Source organism: Taudactylus pleione, unplaced genomic scaffold, assembly GCF_031769625.1.
Source record: "Taudactylus pleione unplaced genomic scaffold, aTauple2 ptg000206l, whole genome shotgun sequence".
Lineage (NCBI taxonomy): Eukaryota > Metazoa > Chordata > Amphibia > Anura > Myobatrachidae > Taudactylus > Taudactylus pleione.
This window is the reverse complement of record NW_028284608.1, coordinates 6,375,242-6,402,982: the sequence shown is the minus strand read 5'-3', so window position 1 is coordinate 6,402,982 and position 27,741 is coordinate 6,375,242.

The window sequence follows — 27,741 nt, the reverse complement described above, 5'->3', positions numbered from 1 at the left end:
ACCATCCAATATCTCTGAAACATCATAATTAGTAGTGTTGGTGGTGTTCCCAAAGCCTAGGATTTGATATATAGCAGTACAAAGAAAAAAAGAAAGGCTATTTGCTGGGGCACACTTGAATGATAATTCTTATAGAAAAAAATTTCTTAACCTCTGCATACATTGTCCCTATTTTATACCATATTTATGGTTTATTATATGCATTTGGGACAATAGGTTCACAATTTGGATAGATCTGTTTGCCTGCATGCAATATTTGATGTTTCTCTCTGCTAACTTCATAGTATGTGATTTTATGTACTACAGGTTGAGTCTCCCATATTCGAATATTCCGAAATACGGAATATTCTGAAATACAGAAATTTTTTGGCATGACTGAGATAATGAAATCTTTGATTTTTGATGGTTCAATGTACACAAACTTTGTCTAAGGCACAATTTTTAAAAAATATTGTATAAAATTACCTTCAGGCTGTGTGTATAGGGTGTATATGAAACATAACTGAATTTTTTGTATGTACACAAACTTTGCTTGAGCCACAAAATTATTGAAAATATTTAATAAAATTACCTTTAGGCTGTGTGTATAAGGTGTATACACATAAATGCATTCTGTGTATATATTTAGGTCCCATTCCCAAGATATTTCATTATGATATGCAAATATTTCAAAATACGGAATATTCCGTTATCCAAAATACCCCAGGTCCCAAGCATTTTGGATATAAGAGACTCAACCTGTATAAGGTTATATCTATGGAGACATCACAGCTGGTCTAAATCCAGTTTTGGAAGAGAGCTTACTAGGATGTTATGTTAGGTTGATTTTTCTATGGACTTTGTGTTATAATTGATAGCAAGGATTGTGAATGCATCAGCTGGTACACTATTCTTAAGCATGTATTGACTTACGTGGTGATTCAATACTACTAATCACACTGTACTGTATTATAACAAAGATTTTTCTTGACACTTTGAATGTTATGACAACTACATGTGTATGTACTGACAGTAAATGAACACTATAAATCTATGCTCAAACGATTAAAGTACGCTCATGCATTACTTTTTTTGAATTCTGTCTTTTATGAACAAATTGGACTTTCTCTAAAAGAGACAGTCCTACATTCACAGTAATTTGCTCAAAACCATGTGCAAGGGCAATTTTTTACCTCCATCACTGCAACCGTACCTAAATCCATACTATACTGGATTTGCCCAATCTCGTCTGATCTTGGAAGCAATGCAGCAATAGGCCTGGTTAGTACGCGGGTGGGAGACCACCTAGGAATACCAGGTGCCGTAGGTGTAAAATACTAGAGGAGGAATGGGACAGGACGGCACATGGTTTAGCAAATATTATTAACTAGTGGTATTCAAAATATCAAAGTACCTTAGTCTTGTAATCTATACAATTGATACCCATTAAGGGTGTTCAGTGGAATGCAGAATTTGCCTAATATTTTCGCCATATATTAAACAGGGTGTTAGACGCAAAACACCCATACGTTATTTAAACTTTATTAATTAACAATGTGTGAGCACCTTTACATTTTTATAATAACATAATAAAAGTTATATTTTAACATTTTTCTATAAGAATTATCATTAACGTGTGCCCCAGCAAATAGCCTTTCTTTTTTTCTTTCTACTTCTACTTATTACAGATGCTTATTGCACATGGTCTAAAAGTTAAAAGCATACTTGCCAACTCTCCCTGATTGTCAGGGGGACTCCCTGAAATAGCAGCAACCTCCCTGAAGAGTCTAGGGGGTATATTTACTAAAGTGAGAGTTTTTAGTAGTGGAGATGTTGCCCATAGCAACCAATCAGATTCTACTTACAGTACTATTTAACTAGCACCTTCTAGAAGATAATAGCTAGAATCTGATTGGTTGCTATAGGCAACATCTCCACTTTAGTAAATATCCCAAAAGCAATCTCCCTGATTGCACTTTACTTCCAGGGCCGGCGCCACCATTAGGCAGCTTTAGGCAGCTGCCTGGGGGCGCCGACCACTGGAGGGCGCTGCTCGCTGCCCTGTATAGTTAGTGACACAGACAGTGTGACTGATTCAGAGCCGCTCGCTAGCAAGAGGCCGCTCGTTGCAGACGATGTTCGTTAATGTGCGCATGCGTGTAGTTAACAGTGCGCATGGGCAAGCTAGTACGAGCAATTGGAATGTGCTCACTTGCCCTGCCATGACTGCCCAGTGGAATGAGTGACAGGAGAGGCCGTTTGTGGGTGGTAACAGGGGCAGGGCAGTAGTAACGGGGGAGTGGAGTTGCAGACGCAGGCATGCCAGAGCATACCTCCCAACATGACCCTCTCCAGGAGGGACACAATGCTCTGGTCCTGGACTTCCCTGGTAAGAGGTGGGGCTGCAGCGCAGTTCAAAATTCAAATAGGGGAGCCACACCAACTGTCATTTTGCAGGCTGCCAAACATCACTGGCTAGGACTCACTGGCAGTTGGTGCGAGTCCCCTATTTGAATTTTGGACTGTCCTGCATCCCCACCTCTGGAGCCTCCACCAATTATAAATTACCAGGGAAGTCCAGGACCAGAGCATTGTGCCCCTCCTGGAGAGGGTCATGTTGGGAGGTATGCCAGAGTGTTTCAACGCCGTTTCTGGGGCGTGCATAATTAACAGCATCATAGTACACATCACCTGGTTGATTTTTACACTGAAGTGCTCGCAGTGCGGTAGGGTACAGTCAACCGCAAGCGCTGCGGTCAGATCCGATGGTTCTCGATGTTCCGATGCTTGTATATAGTATATACTTCCTGGAGATGACGTACGCAAGTGAGCAGCTAAAGACAGGCTGGTGGGCATCTATAAACACAAAGTGATCACTCGCCAAGACATAGTGGGCGTGCTTATGTCTTGCTGTACGAGCGGATGCCTTGACGTCCTTAGCTGAATTTCCATACGCTGGGAGTGAGTGGCCGCATCTAGCAAGCGGGTCTGAATCAGGTCCTGTGTACGCCGGACCCTGTGGAAATTCCCAGCGGCGGCCGTGGCACTTGTAAGCTATGTTGTCCTGGCACAGTAACAGACAATTTACTAATGGCCTGGCTCGGCCACCCCTGTAGTGTCTTGGCGGCGGCCCGGCAGCCGCAGCACTTGTAAAGCCGACCGCGGCCCACCAACGCTATGTAAGGGACTGAGACAGACGATGTAACTGTAGCAGCGTCAGATCTGCACGCACACTGTCGGTCCCCTCACTCCCCGGCCAGCCCCTCCAGCCGCAGCATCAGGCGCTGGGTTCAAGGCAGGCAAGGTGCCAGCCTTGTCACAAGTTGGGCGGCAGCACTGCTGCTGACATAACGTCTTACGTGCTGCCCAGCAGCAGCACTTACCAGCCAATCGCCCGCCTCCTAGCTCATCTGTGTACTTTCCCTTTTGCTCCTCCTCTCTTCCTCTCAGAGACAAGTAGCAGGGAAAGGAATCAGGATGCTGCCCGGGCAGAGAGCGATCAGTCTGTAATGTAATCATCATTAATCATGACAATATGTAATATATTTTATATTTTATTAACAAGCAATGTATGTTGTTGTGTTGTGTGTCAGTAAGTGTATTGGCGCTGTAGACAGTATATTATACTGTCTACAGCACCATGACACTTACTGACACACAACACAACAACATACATTGCTTGTGTTATATTACTATATATATAATAAACTATAGTGTCCCCCTCCACATTTTCACTTTAGGGACTAAATGAGTACTGGGGGTGGGGGAGGGGGCACAGCAAGAAGTTTTGCTTAGGGTGCCTAGAAGCCTTCCACCGGCCCTGCTTACTCCCATTATGAAGCTGTTATGTATAAAAAAACAGAGATATATACATTCAAATGGGATCATTGGTATCATTTCCCTGCGTTGGTATAAGGCACAGTGATCCCTATGGCTACAGGCATTTTCTGAAAAGTATCAGGGTGTTTTCATCAACAAATAGATCTTACTAACTGCTTTGGGGCTCATTTACATTTGGATGTAAGTCCGTTTTATGACACGCCCCTCAGATGTAGCAGTACACGCCCACTTTAACGCCACACCCATAGGTGCTGCTTTCACACTCTCCCTGAAATGCTTTTTCAAAAGTAGGCAAGTATGGTTAAAGCTCTCTGGAAATGGTGCTGCTGCAAATAAGATTTATGTTACAAAGGCATTACGGCAAGGTATGAAGAATAATGTTACTTTCACCTTTTACACATTTGTGTTTTGGATCTTTTTATTTTTTCGAACTATGTGTGTGACAGAGACTGTTCCCTCAAATCCCTAGATGACTAATTATATTCATATTTTTTTCTGGCTGTTAGGGTATCAGAAGTTTGCCTTGTATATGATTATTTTACTGTCTTTTTATTGGTTTAATTTAAAAAGATGCAGCAAAATTAGACTTAGGATCTCATTCAGACCCGCTCGCAAGCAGGTCGATGGTGGGGCCCTGCACATGCGCAACGGCAGCAGTGCGCGTGCGCTAGCTCCGGAGCAAGTGACAAATTCACTCGCTCCAGGGCTCACTACAAAAGGGGCGGCTGTCGATGTTGTTCGACAGCTCGCCGCATTTTGTAGGCGGGGGGGGGGGTGGCCGGACAAACTGAGGCGTTCCTGAAGGAATGCCTGCCATTTGTAGGCAGCCCTACTGACATCGGCAGTGATGTCAGTAGGTAGCTTCCTGCTCTGTTAGAGCAGGAAGCTACCTGGGGCTTGCGGCAGATGTGACCCGACCCCAAGGGTCTCGTCGCAAGCCCCGATGGTCGCGATGGTCTCGACCATCGCGAACATCACCTGGTCACTCGCTAAAGCTGTGGGTGGTCACCCACAGCTTAGCGAGCGGCAAGGAGGCCGGATTTTAAAGATGAAGCGGCCGCCCTCATTCAGAGCGAGCGCTCGCATTTTGAGAGCAGCTCTGAATGAGGTCCTTAGTTTTGTATATTTACCTCTCTCTATCCATCCCTTCCCACCTGTGCCATTGCACACCCACATCATGTGTGCCTCTGCCTACCTTCCCAGTGTGTATAAGGTGTGTGATATCGGTGTGACCTGTGTATAGTGATCTGTGTGTATCAGATGTGTAATGTCGGTGTGACCTGTGTATAGTGATCTGTGGGCCTGATTCAGACCCACTCGCGAGCGGCTGTCCGCTCGCAAGTGGGTCGATGTTATGGACTGAGCATGCGCACGACGGAGGGAGCTCCGTCGTGCGCATGCGCCAGACGCGACGAGCGAAGGAAAGTCCTTCGCTCGTTGTGTCCGATCAAAGGGGGCATGCTGTCAATGTTGATTGACAGCACGCCCCCTTTGGTGGGCGTGTCGGGGGCGTGCCTCCCTGACGGGGGCGTTCCCACGGGAACGCCTCCCGTCAGAAGCCGGCCCACTGACATCACTAGTGATGTCAGTGGGAGTGATTTTGGCTCTGATAGAGCCAAAATCACTCCATGGGGTCTTAGGGCCTGATTCAGAGCCGCTTGTAAGCGGCCACTAGCTCGCTCCGAGCGATGTTCGCACATCTGCGCATGCGTGTGGGTCATAATGCGCATGCACCAACCAGTCATTGCAGTCGGAAATCGTGCGCTCGCAAAACAGCGAGGGCCTGCTAATTTGAGTGACAGAATGAGGCGTTTGTGGGTGGTAACAGGGGAAGGTGCTTGAAAACGGGGAGTGGAGATCCGAATGCAGGCGTGCCAAACGGTCAAAACGGGTGTTTAATGGGTATGCATAATTAACAAAGCAGCGTCATCGACCACGTCACTTGGTTGTTTTTTAGCCTGAACTGCTCGCATGATTGCGGGAAGTAAAACCTACCACAAGCACTGCGAGCAGTTCAGACGCCTTTTGATGTACTCGATTAATCTAATAAATAGCGGAGATGACGTATGATGCGAACGGCCAGGGGGCGTCTTTACAAAATAGCGAGCGCATGTTTCATTCGCTCGCTCAGACATAGAGGCGTCAACAGACCGCAAAGAGAGAGCGCTCAATTTAAATAGCCAGCCCCTTTTTCTGAACGACCGTTCGCAAATAGCGTCCGGCTCTGAATCAGGCCCTTAATCCGCCTCTGTCACCTTCTCCATTTGCCAGGCTCCTGTTGAGATTTGTTACCAGCGGGTGCCTGTCGGCTCCTTCCCTGCAGCTAGAGGCTGGAGCTCACTCCTCAACTCCGCCTTCCAGCTCCCGCAGTGTGTGTAGGAAGAGACATCATGACATCTCTCCCATAGTGCAAAGCGAAAGGAATGGGGATACAGGTAAGTACACTGCTGTGTGTTTGTGTGGCATAAGGTACAATGGGCACTACTACTTATGGCCCTCATTCAGACCCGCTCGCAAGCAGGTCGATGGTGGGGCACTGTGCATGCGCCGCACGTGCCGCGCAGCGAGTGAGAAATTCACTCGCTCTGGGGCTCGCTACAAACGGGGCGGCTGTCGATGTTGATCGACAGCTCGCCCCATTTTGTAGGCAGGGAGGGGGGGTGGCTGGACAAACTGAGGCGTTCCTGAAGGATTTGTAGGCGGCACTCGTGATGTCAGTGGAGAGCTTCCTGCTCTATTACAGCAGGAAGCTCACTGGGGCTTGCGGCAGACAAGACCCTACCACAAGGGTCTCGTCACAAGCCCGATGGTCGCGATAGTCACCACCATCGCGACCATCACCTGGCCACTCGCAAAAGCTGTGGGTGGTCATTGTGAGACCACGTCCCTATTTGCAGCACACTGCTTTATAAAAAATGGGAGGGGGCAAATTTATAGTTTGCAGGGGGGGCGCTGAACACCCTAGCACCCTAGCATCGGTGATTGTCTCTTCGAAACGAGCAAATAATTTATTTTACCAACTCTATAACACAGGAGAACACAATATTTCCTACAAGGATAACCGGTATAATTCTTACTTATCTAAGTGTCATCACTAAGTATTTGAAGATGGCGTTAGCTGCTGTAGCCTATGGGCTACGCCTGGCAAAATTAGCCGGCAGAGAATTCCTCAAGACCTCCCCATCAATGGCGGCCATGCATGTGCAGTCAGCCCCGGCAGCTTACATCACAGAGGTGGGCTCCTTTCGGAGCCCATGTCCCTTCATAAACCATATGATAAATCCGGGTGCAATGCAATCATGGGTGCTAATGTCATGCCCAGATCGTATTGCAATAGCGATCAGTAATAAATGGGAGCCTTGGAGACTGAGTAGAGGAGCACAAGAGGATGTTGGTGTCCTGAAGTAAGTTATCCACTGGGGTGAAGGGAGAGGACTTTAGGGGTGGGACTACTGATGGTCCAACAGGTGTACTGCACCAGGGCAAGAGGTCCTCTGGCAACACTGCCCACACCAGCAACTTGTTTTCCCTGGCCCAAAGCACCCGGACATTTCCATAGGGTTTGACTGTCCAGTGGGGAGCCTCCAATAAGACCCTTTGATGTATGACCAGGGGCAGAGCTGGGGACATGGAACAGGCAAGGGTATTGATGACAGGAGAGGAGAATAGCACTAAAGCAGAATGCTGTGTGTGCTTTTGGCATTTGTGCTGTGTGGTGGGTGGGAAGAGGTGTCAGAACCCCGGGAGAGATGCAAGCAGCACCTGCTGGCTCCATGCCTGGTGAGGCTGCCTTAGTGAGTGCAGGGGACACCTGCAGCATCACCATGGTAAGGGCCAAACTGCGCGCTTCTCCGCCTGTTATCCACTACATGCCTCTGTCATCCATTGCCTCTCCCTGTTGCCAACTGCCTTCCCCTCACCATCTGCCTCCCCCTGACAACTTCTACCTCCCCATCACCCTTTGCATCTCCCAGTCCTCCTCTGCATCCCCATGTCATCCTCTGCCTCCCCATGTCATCCTCTGCTTCCTTCTGTCACCAACAGCCTCCCCATCACACTCTGCCTCTCCCAGTCATCCTCTGCCTTCCCCAGTCATCCTCTGCCTCCTGTTATGCTCTGACCCCTCCTGTCATTCTCTGCCTTCTCCTGTCACCAACAGCCTCTCCCCGACACACTCTCCCTCTCCCAGTCATTCTCTGCCTCCTGTCATCCTCTGCCTCCTCCTGTCATCCTCTGCCTCCCCCAGTTATCCTCTGCCTCCTTCTGTCACCAACAGCCTCCCCATGTCACTTTGCCTCCCTCCAGAGAACCAACATCTGCTTTAAACATCCACTCATTTCAGCAATAAAGCAACTGCAAATACACTTCTCCCCCTGTCTCCCTCTGCCTCCCCTGTCAGTCATTGCCACCCCCATGACCCTCTACCTTCTCAGTCATCCTCTCCTTCCCCCTGTTGCCCTCTGCCATTCCCTGTCACTCACTGCCTTCCCTTGTTACCCTCTGCCTCAGCCTGTTACTCCCTGCCTCTTCCTTTCACATTGGATGCATTATTGAAACATGCAGCAGCCCCATGATAGGTACAGATTCTCTGATATGGCCAATGTAAGCGATTAAAGGCCGTATTCAATTAGAAGAGGAAAGCAGTTTTCTGCGGAACAGTATCGCCGATCTCGGCTTTTCACGTGGTCGGAACTTATCTCAAAATTCAATTCCAGACGGTTTTCGCCTACGCGGAAAGTCAGTGCCATGTAATAGACGAAAATGATTCGCCCAAGAATAGCAGGAGAAAAGAAGTGCAACATCTTTATTTTGGGGTGCAAAGGTGGGGAAACTACCCAGAACCCTTGGGACAGGCCCCCAAAGGACAACTGCGTTAAAAAATCCCGGGGGAAAACATAAGAACACCCCAAAAGAGTACTTTCATTTTGTGGGTGAAAAAGTAAAAAGTGGGGGGACAAGCATAAAAACTAGCGAAATAGACTTCTGGGGGTGCTGTAAGGAGGGTCCAAGTTTTTTGGGATTGCAGGTGCATGTATGAGGGTGGTTTTTCACATTTTTTAAAAGTTCACTTTAGAGACATAAAAATATGGTAGCACCCATTTTCAAGTACCCCAAATTTGACAGAACTACTTATTTTCACCAAAAAATACTGCTTTATGCCATTCTTCACCACTTTTACAAGGATTATAAACAGCTTCAGAACCCCAAATAGTTTTATTAGGGCTATTGGAACCCTTCTACATTGATCCCCAATGTCAGTGCATCTTTTTGGGGGGTACACACTGATCTCCCCTATTCTGATAGTACTTTCCACCTGTTCTGCATTCGCCGCTTGCCGTTTTCACCTGGTTAGTAATTGAATAGGGCGAAAAGTGGGGACATGCACGATAAGTTTTCGCGTCCAAAACACGCGATGTAGGTGAAAAGTCGGGCAGGCGGAACTTTCTCGCCAATGCGAAACTAATTGAATACGGCCCTAAGCGTCTGAATTCACAACCAGTTATGCTACATGCTTTTTACACTCCCATAACACGACCATATGAGAGAGCATCTCTGAGCCTCTGAATAGCCACCTCTCAGTCCATCCATCCAGAAAAATACAGCACATTTCCACTATATCTCTGAAACAGTGCATCTCAATGTATACTGCAACCCTGTGCATACTCACTGTGGGATGTATGTGCTGTGCAACTTTTAAGCAATTTACACACATGCTCAGTTAAAAAGCACCAACCATTTGCACGAGTATTGGGTAGCAAAAGAGAAATGACAATTATCTAACAGATGGGCTACACTTCTGTAGGCTTTCACCCCTGCAGTCCTTAAGATCATCACAGGCTTGCTGACTTTGTGGCTGCCCCTTCCGGGAGTGAGCAGCCAGATCGGCATGACAGGAGGGGCATGGCCAGCTCAAGGAGGCCGGACCAGCCAGGCTGTGAGTATTTGTGGATGGGGTGGGAGCGGAGCCACGCAATCGCGTATTTTTAGCCCAGCCCCCGCTAAACAATGCCAATATTACAGGGACTGTGAAGCAGGGGGCGGGGCCAAAATGATGCGATTCAGCGTGAATCGCGTCACCACCCCCCCCACTGCAAGGACTTCAGAGGTAATTGCGGGGGGGATAGGAGGGGTGGGTGGCAACCGGGGAAGATTGCCTGCTTTGCCGGGAGGTCGGGAGCGGCTCCCGATTTTCGGGAGGTTGCCGACCAAATCGGGTGGGTAGGCAAGTATGGATCATCATAATAAGGGATGCAGTCAACATCCCCACGTGCGGGATGCCAATGGTCTGAAAACCGGTGCCGAAATCTCAACAGGTCGGCATCCCAGCACCAGTATCTGGACCACCAGCATCCCAAAGGTAAGTATAGGAGTGTTAAGGGGAGGTTAGTAATAGTGCTAGGATTAGGGTGCGGGGAGGGGGAGGTTAGGTTTAGGGTGTGGGGAGGGGGAGGTTAGGTTTAGGGTGCGGGGAGGGGGAGGTTAGGTTTAGGCACTAGGGGCAGGGGCGCCGAGAGGGGGGGAGCGGGTACACTTTGCCTGGGCTTCCAGAGGGGCCCGGCGGGTGCCCGGGTCTGGCGCCGCCCCCCCCTCCCTTCCTCCTGCCTCCCTCCCTCGCAGCAGCCCAGCAAGTGGGAGATTGCTAGCGGCAGCCACAGCAATCTCCTCTGCCTGAGGGGGGGGGAGCGATCACACTGATTGCACCCCCCTCTGTGTTTGTGCCAGGCTAAGGGGCTCACTGCGCCCCCTCCCCGGCGCTGCAAAGACGTTTTTTTCTTTCTCTTCTTCAAGGGAGCGTGGCCACGCCTCCTGTGATTAGGCCACGCCCCCTCTTTACCAAGGCCCGGCGCCGTTCTCTACGGCCCTGACTAGGGGGTGAGGTTAAGGTTAGACACTGGGGAAGGGGCGTTAGGGCAGGAGTTAGAAAAATACCTGTCTTCCCTACGGGTGTCAGGATTCTGGCTGTCGGGATGCTGCTGATGGTATTCTGACCAGCGGCATTCCAACAGTCGACATTTAATACCCAACCCCATAATACATCAACAAAGATTATTTCATAAGATTATTATTATTATATTACATTCTGCCCGGCGATGGCTGTGGTTTCTTTCTCTCTCTCTCTCTCTCTCTCTCTCTCTCTCTCTCTCTCTCTCTCTCACTCTCTAACACACACACTCTATCTTCCCCTCTCTTTTTCTCCTCCTACTTCCCTCGATCTCTTCCCATTCTGTCTCTTCCCCATCTCTGTCTCTGTTCAGCGGGATCCCGAGATGTGTGTGTGAGAGTGAGTGCTGTGGATGGCAACTGGCTGGGTCTGTAGGTTCTTTGAGTGCAGAGTGAATGGGTTTACTAATAAAACTCAGTGGGAGGTGCGCCATTCAGGACCAGACATGCCTGCGCACGTCAACGTGATGACAGAATTTTTAGCACCAGTTGTTTTCATTATATAGAATATGTCACTATAACACAAGCAGCTGACATGTATAGGTGGGTAGGGGTGCGTGGAATTCTCCAAGCCCAAAAATATTGTCAAAGACTTTCAAAAAGTTTAATTAAAAAAAAATGCAATACAACCAGTTGATATAATATACTGTAAAGTCTTTTAACTCAAATCACAGGTAATTTTATAATGTAATTTGCAGACTAAAATAGGGCAGGTATCACATATACTATTGGGCTGTTCTGAGTCATAGGGCCAAATGTAATAGGGTGAGAGTTTAGAAAATGTGAGAGTTTAGCAGTAAACTCTCACATTGGTTGAGTTTTATCTTCAAAATAGGAAACCATCTGAATGAGATTTTAAATCGTGAGAGTTTTTTAAGTCTAAAAAAACATGCAAGTTCACTCTGTTACTTTGTTTTTGGACTCTATTACATTGGTAAAGTTTAAAAAGTGTCAGAAACTCTCACTTTTCTAAACTCTCACCCTATTACATTTGGCCCATAGTGTTCTCTTTCAAGGATGCAAAAGGATATTAAGGACCTGCTGGCGCGTGTAGTCTGCCTGTAAAGAAAATATTAAACTAAAGACAGTATAGGATACTGAGTATTGTACTACTTTAATATAAAAACTCCCCCACACAGCCCTCATTTTCCAATTTGATAGTATCAAAATCCATGGATCATGTTCTCTTTGTTCCATGTAGAATGGGGAAGTGCTGATTGGCTGAGAGCGGCACTTTCAGAGAATCAGTGCTTCCCCATTCATTTCTATGGCAATGTCCACAAGTGTCGTAGTTTTTGCCAAAGATTTTCCAAAATAAGACCAGGTTAAAAGGTCCGGGGCTGGTCATATTTTTGATGAAGGGGGGGGGCCACATTTATTTTAATGTAAATTTAACTATGAGGTGGTCAAAAATTACTCTAAATGAATGTAAATTAATGTTATTGATGTTACCCATACTGTAGAAACAAAAACAGGTGCAAATTGTACTACATGAGTTTAGCGGTTATTATAAACTTTTAAAGGAATCCAATTCCGAAACAATTGACAGGGGTCTGTGCTCATCTCTAGCCAATGGTTAGTTTTTGTATACAGTGCATGCGCTGAAGCGACTTTGCACATCTTTGCGTATATCCATCCTACTCTTAGTCGGTCGGATTTTGTCCAAATCTGTCTTTCTGTGAAATAGGGTGTTTTAGGGCATGAACTGTGCAGAAAACAAGTGAATGCACGTAACCACCCTGACTTGCGGGAGTGTCATGGGCATGTATTAAGCCCTGTGCGTTCAGAGTTGTGTACGGGGTAGGGAAGCCTGCTTCTCTTGTAACTCTTGCACCTAGCACAGAACTGGTGCAAGTGCAGATACAGTACTAATGATGAAGGTTCAGGCGGAGCAGATTTGCACTTGCACATGCATGAGATCCCGCATTAGTTAAACGGATACTCGCATTTGCGTAAGGTCTTATATATGGCTAATGTTGCTGTGGGCAACTACAGCCACGTTGTGTGCGACTAAGAATCAGAACCTATAACTGTGTGTATATTGTATTGTACGCAGGGGCACTGAGAAGGGAGGGGAGCGGGTACAAATTACCCGGGCACGGGCTTCCTGAGCGGCCCGGCGGGGGCCCGGGTCCAACGCTGCCCCCCCCTCCCTGACAGCAACCCAGCACACAGCGTGTGCTGAGCTGCAGTGGGAGACTGCTCGTGGCTGCCGAGTAGCAGCCACAGCAGTCTCCTATGCCTGTGGGGGCATGGCCACACCCCCGCGTGATTAGGCCACGCCCCCTGTTACCTGGGTCCGCCGCGGCTCTGATTGTATATATGCAATGCATATTGCAAAAATGGGAAATAGTATTTGACAAGAAGTCAGCAAGTGGCATGCTCAGAAATCCTGTGCTTATTATAGTCAAATTATAATATTCATCCTGGCCTAGAAGTGTACAATTCCATTAGCAGATGTGATCATATTTTGATGCATAGTAATTTGAATTAAATATAGTGTAGAGTTTGCCATAAATGTACTTTCTATCTCTCCCTCATCTCCGTGTCATGCAGACTGATACATACAGTGCAGTATTTTGTCCCTGTCATTCAGTATAGGTCAAGAGTATCTTGTGCTACCTTGTTTATTTCTCTGGTAGACGCATATGACTAATGCAGATGAGACAGCCAATTTAGGGAATTTGGAATCTGTGCCAAAGTCACATTGGCACGCCAGACCTACATTGAGAACATGTAAAGCATCAACGTATATACACACAGTACTGTGTGTTGCAAGAATGTTGTTAGTGGTAAGGGTGAAGTATTCAGTAAATACAATATGGTTTATACATTACTATTTTTAGGCCATAGCTTTAATTTGAATCCATGTTCTTATATATGTATTGCTTTCTGGGGAAGAAGCCCAGTACAGAATTTCTTTGTTGACCCACAATCCACCTCTTACCTATACACTTTGGAGGCAGCAATTTTGTGGACAGAAATAATATTCATGAGAAAGCAGCCTATCAGTGCTGGACTAACAACAAGGCAGCCAGGGTAGTCACACAGGGTGCCCCCATTACATTATCAGCATCGGACTGGGGGCCTGATTCAGTGCCACTCGTAAGCGGCCACTCGTTCGCTCCGAGCGATGTTCGCACATCTGCGCATGCGTATGGGTTGTAATGCGCATGCGCCAACCAGTCAGTGCGGTCGGAAATTGTGTGCTCGCAAAATAACGAATGCCTGCTAATTTGAATGACAGGATACGGCGTTTGTGGGTGGTAACAGGGGAAGGTGCTTGAAAACGGGGAGTGGAGATCCGAACGCAGGCGTGCCAAACGGTCAAAACGGGCGTTTTAAGGGTGTGCATAATTAACAAAGCAGCGTCATCGACCACGTCACTTGGTTGTCTTTTAGCCTGAACTGCTCGCAGTGATTGCGATAGGAAAATGCTACCACAAGAATAGCGAGCAGTTCATACGCCTTTCGATGTACTCGATTAATCTAATAAATAGCGGAGATGACGTATGATGCGAGCGGCCAGGGGGCGTCTTTACAAAATAGCGAGCGCATGTTTCGTTCGCTCGTTCAGACATAGGCGTCAACAGACCGCAAAGAGCGAGCGCTTAATTTAAATATCCAGCCCCTTTTTCAGAACGACCGTCCGCAAATAGCGTCTGGCTCTGAATCAGGCCCTGACTCCGCAGGGTGCAGGCTACAACAAATGATGCCATGACAGGCAACATTGTCAGTGCCGGTGGGAGGAGCTGTGTGAGAGGGGCAAAGAGGAGGAACAAGAAGTTCCCGTGCAGCACCAGTGACACTGTGACATAATGTGAACTGGAGGCACTGTGTATCATAATGTGAACTGGAGGGACTGTGTATCATAATGTGAAGTGGAGGCACTGTGTATCATAATGTGAACTGGAGGCACTGTGTGGCATAATGTGAATTGGGGCCACTGTGGTATAATGTGAACTGGGGGCACTGTGGTATAAAGTGAACTGTGGGTACTACACATCTGTGGGTCTAGGAGTATTTGCACATTACACTTTTTAATAACAACGACAGTATATCATTTTGACAATTTCATTGGTAAAGACCCCCACAAGTTAGATGCTCTAGGGCCCCCGCAGGACAATCCAGCCCTGCAGAACATCACATCATTAGAAACAAGTGGCATCACTGAGGTACTCCATGACTTGTATTCATGAGCTATGACCAATATTCGCTACTGGCCCCTACAACATTTCCAGGCTGCACCTCAAAAACATTGGATCTGTCCACAAAATGGCCAACTCCTATGCAGTGAAAGTTCCTCATTCAATTTATAAGCCAATCGCAGGTGTTAAAGGGGGAACAATAGTCTAAAAAAGAAGCACATACTGTACAATAATTCCTCAGCATATTGCTATCAAACCTTATCCAGACAGTCCCTTTATTGGGTTATATATTTCTGCTTTATTTTGGGTCATGTTTTAATTGTGATCAAACGTACCAGTAGATACTCCAAAAATGTCCAAAATGGCACTAAAACTACCATGTCTCCCTGGCAGCTACTGAGCTCACGGATGCCACACCAACAGTGATGCACAAAATGGAAGTTACTTAGGAGTTGATGTATGAAGCAGTGAAAACAGTGGAGAAGTGGACCATAGCAACCAATCAGCTCTGAGGAAGCATTTATCAAGTACATTCTATAAAATGATAGGTAGTAGCTGATTGGTTGCTAAGGGTAACTTCTCCACTGGTCCACTTCTCCACTTTTCACTGCTTCATACATCCAGGGCCGCCATCAGGGGGGATTGCCGGGCCTCGAGTCCCGGGACCGGAGAAAGCAGAGAGAGAAGGGGGCCTGTGTAGCAGCGCAGCTACACCAGCAGCTAGGGGATATTAATATAATGCCAGCGGCATTGCACATACGGCGCCATCTGTGAGCCATCTAGAGCTCGCGAAACTGCAGCCAATCAGGAGCGGCCGCTCCTGATTGGCTGCTGATCCATCAGCTGTGACTGGCTTGTGCCCAGTACCATATTTGAAATGGTTGAGCATAATTGCTATCGGCGCTGCCCAAAGTGAACTGAGTAAGAGTAAACCACATGACCTGCGACAGTCACAGATCCTTCCTCACAGCAGCATCAACTGTTAGCGCTGTGCCAGCGCCAGTGCAGCCAGCTGAAGAAAGAAGTCCTAGCACTGTGCTTCCCCCTCACCAGTCCAGCCAGCCCTCCCTGTCCTTTTCACCCCTTGTTCCAGCCAGTCTTCCCTGCTCTCCCCCCCTGTTCCAGCCAGCCTTCCCTGCCCTTTTCACTCCTTGTTCAACCAGACTTTCCTGCCCTCCCTCCCCCCCTGTTCCAGACAGCCTTTCCTGCCCCCCACCCTGTTCCAGCCAGCCTTTCCTGCACTGCCCCCCCCCCTGTTCCAGCCAGTCTTCCCTGCTCTCCCCCCGGTTCTAGCCAGCATTCCCTGCCCCCCCCCCCTCCTGTTCCGCACTGCCTTCCCAGCCAGTCTTCCCCGTCTCCCCCCTAGTCACCTTCCTTCTGGCTTTTTAGGTGGATCCTGCTTTATTTATGTGTGTGTAACCACATCCAAAACTTTGAGAATGTATAAACTGGTTTACGCACCAATTGATGTCCCCCTGCCCCCGGTGTAGCTCCGCCCACCTCTGCCCCAGGGGGCCTGCCTGTTTTGTGTTAGTACCGGGCCCCACAATTTCTGATGGAAGCCCTGCATACATCAACCCAAATATGAATATATAAGGTGTTGGAAATGCAGGGCCTACCTAGAAAAGAAACACACAAAACTAGTTGACTAAAATGAAAGACCAAATAAAACCACCTTTAATGTTAAATAAAATGTAGTTGTCTTATAGTGCATACACACGTAAAAATCAGACAGCGATAACGATATAGCTGCCTGATCATCCTGCTTCCTCCTGATGTACTGGATGATCGATATCGATCACCCAGCACACCACCAACTCACCAACGACTATAGCAACCCGCTATCAACGATCCCGGGTCCCTATAATAACCTGCTCGAGTAAGTTGGTCTGCTTGCACGGCCGATGGACGATACCACTATTGTCCATACGTGGCCGCGCATCGCTGGTTGTTGGTGAGTTGGTAGGGACCAAAACATGAACGATTTGAATGATAATGATATGAACAATATCGTTATCGTTCAAATCGCTCATTTTTATCGCTACGTGTGTACGCACCATAAGTTAAACAAATGTGTAATATATAATAAACCATACATTAAAAAAAAATCTGTGCAGGTATAAGGTTTGTTCCCCTTTAAGAGAACACATCAAGCAACCAGCTTCATCCATCCAGATCCAGCAAATAATGTTAAGAACTTAAACATGAATGAATACGAATGAATTGCTACAGTTCTTCGTAGCCTTACAGGGGTTTTCTAAGAATTTTAGCCACTTACTGATCAGTTAGAGAAACAGCAGAATGGATTGTAACCTTTTAAAAGCTCCCTATCTTGCATTATATAATTAATACCAGGTCACCCTTGCAGCAAGCCCTCCAGCATCTTCAGTCCTCATTCATTTATCGCTTTATAATTTGGTTTCCCTACATGAGATACAAATCTTGAACAAATTGCACATGGCTGTAGCTGAGTACAAAGCAATCACTGTTAAAGCCTTAATGCATACAAATGTAAAACACGTTTTATAGAAATGTTGTCATTTCATCAATTAACTGAGTTTAGCTCTAATTTAGAAGAGATGTAGGGGAATTATTTGTGCCATTAATTTAAGGCATAAAAGGATACAATGCAGAATTTCACTTAGCGAGTGTTTCTACATCTGAGCCATTAAGCTGAATTAGCAGCGAGCACCTGTTCTGGCTGTCAGTCACAAGGTATTTATAGTTGCACATGTATCGGAGTTAGACATGCAAAGGACAGATATGTTTTCCAGAAGCCATCTCTCTAACATGCTGCTCGCCAGGGCCATATTAATCAAAAGGCTGGCTAGGCTGAAGCCTAAGGGCCCCGCAGGCCTAGGGGCCCCGCAGGGAGAAGTTGCAAGGGACACTCATAGGCCCTCATTCAGAGCCGCTCGCTATTTGCGGTCGTTCGTTCTAAAACAAGGGGTGGCTATTCAAATGAACCGTTCGCTAATTGCGGTCTGTTCACGCCTCTAAGTCTGAACGAGCGAGCAAAACTTGCGGTTGTAATTTTGAAAAATATGCCCCCTTGCCGCTCGCACCATACGTCATGTCCGCTATTTATTAGATTAATCGAGTACATCGAACAGTGTATGAACTGCTCGCTATTCTTGTGGCTGGTTTTTTCAACCGCTATTTTGCGAGCAGTTCTGAGTTAAAAAAAACCAAGTGACGTGGTCAGTGACGCTGCTGTATTAATTATGCACTCCCTTAAAACGCCCGTTTTGACCTTTAAGCACGCCTGCGTTCGAATTCCACACCCCAGTTTTCAAGCACCTTCCCCTGTTACCACCCACATACGCCTCCTTCTGTCACTCAAAATTGCAGGCATTCGCTATATAGCGAACACGCGATTTTCGGCCGCATGCGTATTAAAATCTGTAGGCATGCGCAGATGTGCGAACATCGGTCAGAACGAACGAGCGGCCGCTTACGAGCGGCTCTGAAACAGGGCCATAGTCAGCTGAGGATTGTTTTGACACAATGGGGCTGTTGAAGAGACAGCGGACCAATAGCGCACTAGCGTCAGGGTTGTTACACTTCCATGAGAGGACATGTGACCGCCTCTATCACAGCTGCTGTCACCGCTGTTACAGTACCTGGAGGATTCCTTCGTTCCAGATGATGTTTACATGAAAAATGGACAACAGAGAAATCCAATGTGTAGTAAATTCTTAATGCATTCAAAGCATATAATATGGGTGTAATTTGATGAACTGGTACTCTCTAAATGCGTACCCCACTCACAATAAGACACTAGTGGTATGTGTATATAAAGGTTTCTTTTACAGCTGATATGATGAATCCCGTGCTTTGGGCCTAATTCAGACCCGCTCGTGAGCGCAGGACGCTCGCAAGCGGGTCGATGGTGCCCTAATGCGCATGCGCACGAAGGAGGGAGCTCCGTCGTGCGCATGCGCAAGACCCGCATAGCGACAGCCAAGCTGTCGTTATGGGTCTCGCACCAAAAGGGGCGTGCTGTCGATGGTGAGTGACAGCACGCCCCCTTTGGTGAGCATGCCGGGGGCATGGCTGCCAGACGGAGGCGTTCCCATGGGAACGCCTACCGTCTGAGTCCAGCCCCACTGACATCAGTAGTGATGTCAGTGGGAGTGATTTTGGCTCTGATAGAGCCAAAATCACTCCAGGGCTTGCGGCAGCGAGACCCTACCGCAGGGTCTCGTCGCAAGCCCGATGGTCGCGATGGTCTTGACCATCGTGACCATTATCATGGCCGCTCGCTATAGCTGTGGGTGGTCACCCACAGCTATACGAGTGGCCAGGAGGCCGCTCCATTTTAAGGTAGGAGGGCCCTGATTCAGAGCGAGCGCTCTGGTCAGAGCGTCCGGCTCTGAATCAGGCCCTTTATATCATCACCTGCTCTCTTTTTACAGATAGATTTTGCATACCTTACTCACATGTAAGGAAGTTTGGGGTAAGTGTATAAAGGTTTCTTTCAGAATATAGGAACACTTCAAATTTCAAGTGGTATAGCGTACCCCACTCACAGTTAATCAGGCATATTCTTTCACATCAAGGTATCTTTCACCCTTATGGTATAACATTCACCGGTAACTCTTCAATATGCAGAATAGTTAAAGGCAGGGGTTCCCAACCATGGTCCTCAAGGCACCTTGAACGAGGCAGCAGCCCCTTGATAAATGAGACACAGACAGCACAACACCCCTGCGCACCTACGTTGCTGATAAGTGTGGCTAACAGGTGCGCAAACACAGAAATAAAAATAAAATACTTTATTTTTTTCATACTGGGAGTTAATAGCACCTCTGATGGACAGAGCACCCCCTGGACAACACAGCAACACAGCCAGCCCCTATAGACAACAGCCAGCGAGCCCCTATGGAGTGGACAGGACAACAGCCAGCCAGCCCCACTATAACTATATATGGATATTATGGGCAACAGCCAGCCCCTATGGAGTGGACAGGACAACATCAAGCCAGCCCCAATATATAACTATATATGGATTGGATATTATGGACAACAGCCAGCCCTTATGGAGTGGACAGGACAACAGCAAGCCAGCCCCAGTATATGGTCAACAGCCAGCCCTGCCTTCTATGGACATAAGCAGCCAGCCCCTGACACAACAGTAGCCTAGCCAGCCCCTATGCACATATGGGCATAAGCAGCCAGCCCCTAACTCAACGGTAGCCAGCCCTTATGCACAGCAGAACAGCACAGCTCCCAGCTCCCTCAGCACAGCTCCCAGCTGCAAGCACGGGACCTTTTATACAATCCAAAACCCACGAGAAACCAACAGCGGGATGATGACGTTTTGCCTCATTTTCAGATCGGAAAAAACCGGAGCCGACTCGAATCTGACTCGGATCCCCTAAATTCGGGTGGATTCTGATCTCTGAAATCCAGACCCGCTCATCTCTAGTTCTACCCCACGGGTGCAACTCCCACAGACAGACCCTGACCTGTTAGACCGCGGCGAGTATGTTAACCAGGACTGCTGTGCATTGGCTGCATAATCCAACGGTTCTAACCAATTGTGCAGCTGAGGAAAAGAGGCCACCTGCTGTAAGGAGACAACAGCGGCTGTGAGGATTGCTCAGTGCCCAGCTGTTTGTAGTCTGCCTGGGAGGAGAGCTCTGACTGCAGCCCCTGAGCATATACCAAGTGCAATGCTTAGGATGATGTCTGTATAGTCCTATATGCAGCACCTACTTCTCAGAAAGGCACCAAGGCCCTTACATATATACAGTAGTTACTGTAATTAAGCTTATATGCAGCTGCCATCGCTGCAATGCAAGGTTGAACTGGCCTACAGGGGTACAGGGGAAATCCCGGGTGGGCCCTACTGCCTGTGGGCCCACACTCCCTCCTCTAGGTTTCAGGTTCCAGACCTCAAATTATAGATTGTTACTCTATTAGATGATCAGTTACCTGCTGGGTCAGGACCACTGATCAGCATGGTTCCCTTCTTCTATAGAAACTTCACCAAAATTTGCCTAATAGTTAGCCAAGCATCTGTGATGGATGACCACACCCCCTCTGGTGGAAGACCACTCCCCTTAAGCATGGGGCCCTACCACTGCATTCCCCCGGTGGGCCCTTCATGTCCCAGTCCGATACTGCTGCAAAGGAAGGCATTACATTTAACAAGTTCTGGGAGGAAACACGTACTGTCAGAGAGGAACATAAAAGGCTGGCCAGTGAAGATAAAAAGGTTCAGACTGTAGGGTATAGGACGGGATCGGTATGAAATACTACCGGACACATGTCCGGTGGTTCTCATCCCAACGCTGGAAGACCGGCGGTTCTAATCCCGACAGGTAAGTATTTTCCTATTCACTAACCTAACAGCCCCTAACCCTAACCCTCCCTTAGGGGTACCTAACCCTAACCTCCCCCTGTAAGTGCCTAAGCCTAACCCCCCCTTCCCCGCAGCCTAAACCTAAGTCTCCCCGGGGGGTGCCTAACCCTAACCTCCCCCCAGGGGTGAATAACCGTAACCTCCCCTAGCCTAACCCTAAGTCCCCCACGGAAGCCCCTAACATAACCCTCCCCCCCAGGCTCTCCGCGCCCGGCGTCCAGCTTACCTTCGATCGGGATGCTGGGCGTCGGGCTCCCAGCGTAAGTAAAATCAGAGCCATAACTAGACTTTTTCGTGCCCTGTGCCAGAGAGAGCAGTGACTCCCCCCTCCACCCATTTTTTAAATAGGGATATAAGATAGTGCTCCTGAGAAAGGGCCATGGCCTCATGGGGAAGGGCCAGGGAAGAGATAGGGGAGGCCAGGAGATCCTGGGGATAAAAGAGGAAGCTACAAAATGATAATAAACAGGAAAATTGACAGGCCCAAGCAGCGCCCCCTGCCCTGCAGTGCCATGGCACTGGTCGCACTACCCTAGTTACGGCCCTGGGTAAAATGACAGGCGTCGGGATTTCGATGCCTGCCATTATACCCTGCCAGGATTTGACAGTCGGGATGCCGACGGCCGGCATTTATATCGTCGGCATCCCGACTACATACCGTATAGGCAGGGTCGTAGAGGGGGCAGCTCCAGTGGAGTGCAAGCTACAGGCGCCACAGGTGTCTGGAGGCGCCACACACTGCTGTGTACCCGGCAGCTGTCTTAGCTGACAGCCTGCCGGGTGCCAGCATTGAACTGTGAGTGCTGGCCTCTGAAGCGATCAGAGGCTAAGGAAGCCTCCAATCACTTCAGAGGCCAGCATTCCCAGAGATGCAGTGCGCGGGTGACGTCATGACATCACCCGCGCGCTGAGGAGCCAGTGCGGCCGCCCCTGCTGGATCTAGTTAGATCCAGTCAGGGTGGCAGCCAGCAGCAATGACAGCACGGATGACGGCCGCGATGGATCAGGTAAGTACTGGGGGGAGGAGGGAAGGGGCAGAACTACAGGGGGGGAGATAGAACTTCAGGAGCAGTACTGGGGGCACTGCATATGGGCACCACTACAGGGGGCACTGCATATGGGCACCACTACAGGGGGCACTGCATATGGGCACCACTACAGGGGGCACTGCATATCAGCACCACAACAGGGGGCACTGCATATGGGCACCACAACAGAGTGCATTGCGTATGGGCACCATTACAGGGGGGAACTGCATATGGGCACTACTACAGGGGGCACAGTATGGGGAGGCACTACTTTAAGGGGCACAACTACAGGGGGCATTGCATATGGGCACCACTACAAGGGGCATTGCATATGGGCACAGGCACCACTACAGGGGGGAACTGCATATGGGCACCACAGCAGGGGGCATTGCATATGGGCACGGGCACCACTACAGAGGGGGACTGCATATGTGCACTACTATAGGGGGCACAGTATGGGGGGCAGAACTACAGGGGTACTACTTTAAGGGGCACCACAACAGGGGGCACTGCATATGGGCACCACAACAGGGGGCATTGCATATGGGCACCACTACAGGGGCCACTGCATATGGGCACCACAACAGGGGGCATTGCGTATGGGCACCACTACAGGGGGGAACTGCATATGGGCACTACTACAGGAGGCACAGTATGGGGAGGCACTACTTTAAGGGGCACAACTACAGGGGGCATTGCATATGGGCACCACTACAAGGGGCATTGCATATGGGCACTACTACAGGGGGCACTGCATATGGGCACAACTACAGGGGGCTTCTTCTAATTTTTATATTTATTTCTCTTTACTTTAATCCCATATGGACCCGCCTCCTCTCTAGAACACTTGCATGCTATGGCGCATAGCATACATGTTCTCCGGGCACCATGGCTACACGTTACTCCTCTGTGCATAGGACACTGGGAACTTAATTAATGAAGTGTGTGGTTATACGCTTGCTTACCAAGCTAGGGTTTTAAATGTCTTACGCCTAACATTGTTTTAAGAGAGGAGGGGTCCTTTGTGTATTCCCCATGCAGGGCCACCTCCTCTCTCCCCCGGGGCCGACAGCCGACTGATTTGGCTGGCCGGCCACCGTAGAAGCAGTAAACTCTGGGCACCATTTTATGGTGTTCTGTGCAGCGCTGGCACCTGACACAGGACCACGGACAGGTGAGTTTTAAATAATATGGGTGCAGGGTATGCGGGGATCCCCTAGACTCGGGGGCCCGTGTGCCCCGCACACCCTGCACCCATTTTAGATACGCCCCTGTATTCTTGTGACATTGCCACTATTAGCAATTGTTTCTTTAAAGAATATATTGTATATGTAGCCATATGAATTTATGGCTAAAAAAAAAATACATGAATATAGGCCAGTGGTACAGGACACACACAAGGGTTAATATATAAATTATCTGAATGCTTAATAGGTTTATACTATAATCATTATAGAGAAATGAATGTAAATAATATAAATGTATGTAATTACATTTCCGTATTGTGAACATATAGGTCTGGGGTATTAGCCAGTGCAGCTGCACGAGGTAGTTTAGAAAGTGCCAGAAATGGCATGAGCTCTGACCAGTGGCAGTTAGGTGGCCAGTGGCAGTTAGGTGGCCAGTGGCAGTTAGGTGCGGTAGGGATGCTCGTGCTGCGGGGGATATAGGGATGCTGGCGCAGCACAGAGTCCAGTCTACAGTTCCCCCAACAGTGCTCATGCTGGGAGTGTCTCTGGCGCTACTTTAGGAGTGAGCGCTAGTAGTGGCAGCGGCAGGGAGCTCCAGCACTGAAGCCAGAGTGGGCATTACCTTTGTGTTTGCCGGAGACAGAGCTGTGTGTTCTGGCTTGGCTCCGGCAGTAAGCGGCAACAGGAAGCCGCATCATCGGAAGGGGTATCCCCTGATCTGAGGTCACGCAGGAGGTGGAGAGAAGGAGAGGCGGACCCTGATGTGTGAGCAGGAGCTGGACATACGCTGACAGCCTGAGAGCTACGGAGTGTAGCCAGCGCCTCAGCAGTTGATACAGTGTAACCCTTTCAGTCCCTGACAGCTATCCAGAGTGGTTGTGAGTACTATAAAACCCCACACCACACTTACAAGCATCATTAGTAAAGCAGACTGGCATAATTTATAAGTATACAGCAGGGGATATATCAGAGAGAATCCCTTTCTTGTCAGCAAGGCACTATGAATTAAGGGATATAATACTGCTATATTCACCTGTATAGCCAACGCAGGAGAAAAGTATCAAATAGAAGAAGGATACAATTGTAGCAAGACTTTACACATCTATAGTACAGTGTGAATTCTGATCTCAAGTTTGGAATTCAGAGTAGGAGTATTGCAGTAGATAAAGCACTGGCTACTACACTCTAGAGACTTATATGTATATCTTTATGTAAGTTACAGAGTCAGAGGATTTTCATACATATATATATAAGCCCTAAAAGGATGCATAAACTTGGATAAATCTGGGGCTCATCCTATAAACTTATTCTTTTGCCTAGGATAATCCTGGATTCTACTCTTTAGGACTAAGACATTTTAGTTGAAGAGACAGGACTCTTGATATAGACTCATCTTCATTTATTCTCTTCACGGAATTGACTATTATATATTTTAACTGTGAATGTTATTTACAGAAATCCATCAGTATAGTTTCATTACAGTATAGCGGATTTATTGCATGGGGAGGGAATGTTCATGGGAATTGTATTGTGATATTACCTGTAAATTTATGCGTATACTTTGTGAGGCCTGATATATGATGACAATATATGTATAAAAACAATAACCGTGTATAGAACTACTTACCTTAAGGTATCTGATGGACGTCTTTCATCGGGAAGCTGTGAAAGAAGAAAGGAGACAGGTGTTGATTTAAGTGCAATGTATAAATGTCGATTTATAAGTACTGTGTAAATATTTGAATCCAAACAAAACATTTCATTATACAAATTATATATTAGGACAATCCTAGGATAGCCCTTATAAAATATCCTAGGTGGAGGCACACAATATAAGGATAAAATATATACATATATAGCTACCATCCTTAGAATTGGTGGGGCTACATATGGAGGCACTACTGAGATCTACACTCAGGAGAAATGGAGAATTTTAGCGGAGCAGATTTAAGGGCATGGTGCCATAGGAAAGGAGTAAACCCTAAACAGTGTTTTGGAGTAGGGGGAAACTTTTCAGAATTTACTGATGAATATATTACAAAACAAGTAAAATCATTATATGGGGTTATACAGCCACATATTATAGATAAATGGAGGGGAGATTTGGGATTGGTGTGCGTAATATTGATAGAGACTGAGAGAGATTTAGACCCAAATCTAATCCCAATGATGATGGTGGCGGACAGCATGTCAGGAAGGAGATGGAATATTATTTGGCGTAGTAGTGGAGAAGATGAAGAGGCTGAATCATCTCCCTTATTAATTGACCCCAATTCTGTTGGAGATAATGTTGACCAGGGGAATAATGGAGAAAAGGATAGTAACATAAATAAAGAAAAATTAGGAAGCCAATTAGATAGGGTTGTAACTCAGCTAGAAAGGTGGCACTATGAAGGCAGCTATCGTAGACTAAGAATCTTTTCAGGCATTCAACCAGTTCCCGTAGGGGAGGAAACTTTTGAAGCCTGGAGGGAGGCGGCCATACAACAAACCGAGGAGTGGAAATGTCCCGACTATATTAAGAATCAAAGAGTGGTGGAGAGCCTTAGGGGACCTGCAATGGGAGTTATACAGGCCACCCGGCGTAGTAATCCAGATGCCACTATTGAAACTTATTTCGAGGCATTGGTCTATGCCTACGGAACCCTGGAAGATGTGGGAGATCTCATTTCCAGGTTGCACCATACTTTTCAGGAACCTGGGGAGAAATTAAGTGTATATCTATTTAGACTAGATAAATTTCTATATAAAATAGTAGAGAAAGAGGGATTCAAAAAAGAGGATATCGATGAAAATCGAATGAAACAACTTTTGAGGGGTGCTTTGACCACTGATCCAGTGGCACAAAAAATTAGATGCTCCGAAATTAAGAAAACCCCACCCTCTTTTAATGAGCTTATGAAGGAGATAAAACAGGATGAAATGCTCATAGATATGTGGGAACATACAATAAAGAAAGTTAAGATAGTAGTACCTGCTCTTGAACAACAGTCATTTGAAGAAAAAATAATTAAGCTAATAGAGGAGCAGAATAAAAAAATTGACCAATTCATAATTTCGCAAACTTCAATGCCCCCTCCCAGAGGAGTATCTTCATTAATGCCTAGTAGAGGTATGGGTAGAGGGGTTAGGCCTGTAACTAGAGGATGCTTTAGATGTGGACAGATGGGGCATCGAGCATATCATTGCAGTCAGAACCCTGGAACCAACAATAACACCACTGGTACCCTTGGTAATAGTGACTGTAGCAGGCCGGGAAACGGTCGGGGGAGGTCTGTGACCCCCACACAGGCCCCCTAGAAATTAGCTTGAGTGCCATGGGGAGTACATGGTGGAGTGGGATCCTACCTGATGGTTTAATGGGACCCTCCCCCATGATGTCAGCAAGAATAAATGGACATCCGTGTGAAATTCTGTTGGATAGTGGCTCACAGGTCTCTATCATTTTTGAATCTTGGTATAATGAAAACTTGTCTGAAGTTCAAATTCAGCCATTAAATGGATTAGTCATTTGGGGACTGAGTGCAGAGAAGTACCCATATCTAGGATACGTACAGGTGACCTTGGAAATCACAGACCCAGTAGAAGGGAAATTGCATATACCATTTGTTGCATTAATTTGCCCTGAAATCTCAGAAAGGAGAGATAATTTACCCATAATCATGGGTACTAACACCAAACTATACCATTGCCTCTCAGAGTGGTGCAAAAATGAGGATAGAGGGTCTGGATCCCATGTTTTGACTCTACAAGTAGAAAAGGGGGAAGAATCTAATCAATTTATTACTTGTTTCCAAGGAAGTGATATTCCTATTATTAAACAAGAATTAATAACTGAAATACAGAAGAGGGCCCAGGTTTTTTCTGCTGGAGACTGGGATTTAGGTAAAGCCAAAGGGGTTGAGCATAGTATCAGACTTAATGATGAAACCCCGTTCAGAGAGCGTTCCTGCAGAATAGCGCCTGCTGATTTTGATGATGTCGGCATCATTTGAAAGGATTGCTAGAGAATCAGGTGATTATAGAGTCTCGTAGTCCCTATGCATCCCCTATTGTGGTGGCCAGAAAGAAAAATGGAAAAGTAAGGATGTGTATAGACTATAGGACTCTTAATCAGCGTACTATACCTGACCAATATACAGTGCCTCGAATAGATGAGGCTTTGGATTGTCTCCAGGGAAGCAACTGGTTGTCTGTTTTGGACCTCAGGAGCGGATTTTATCAGATACCTATGAGTCCCAATG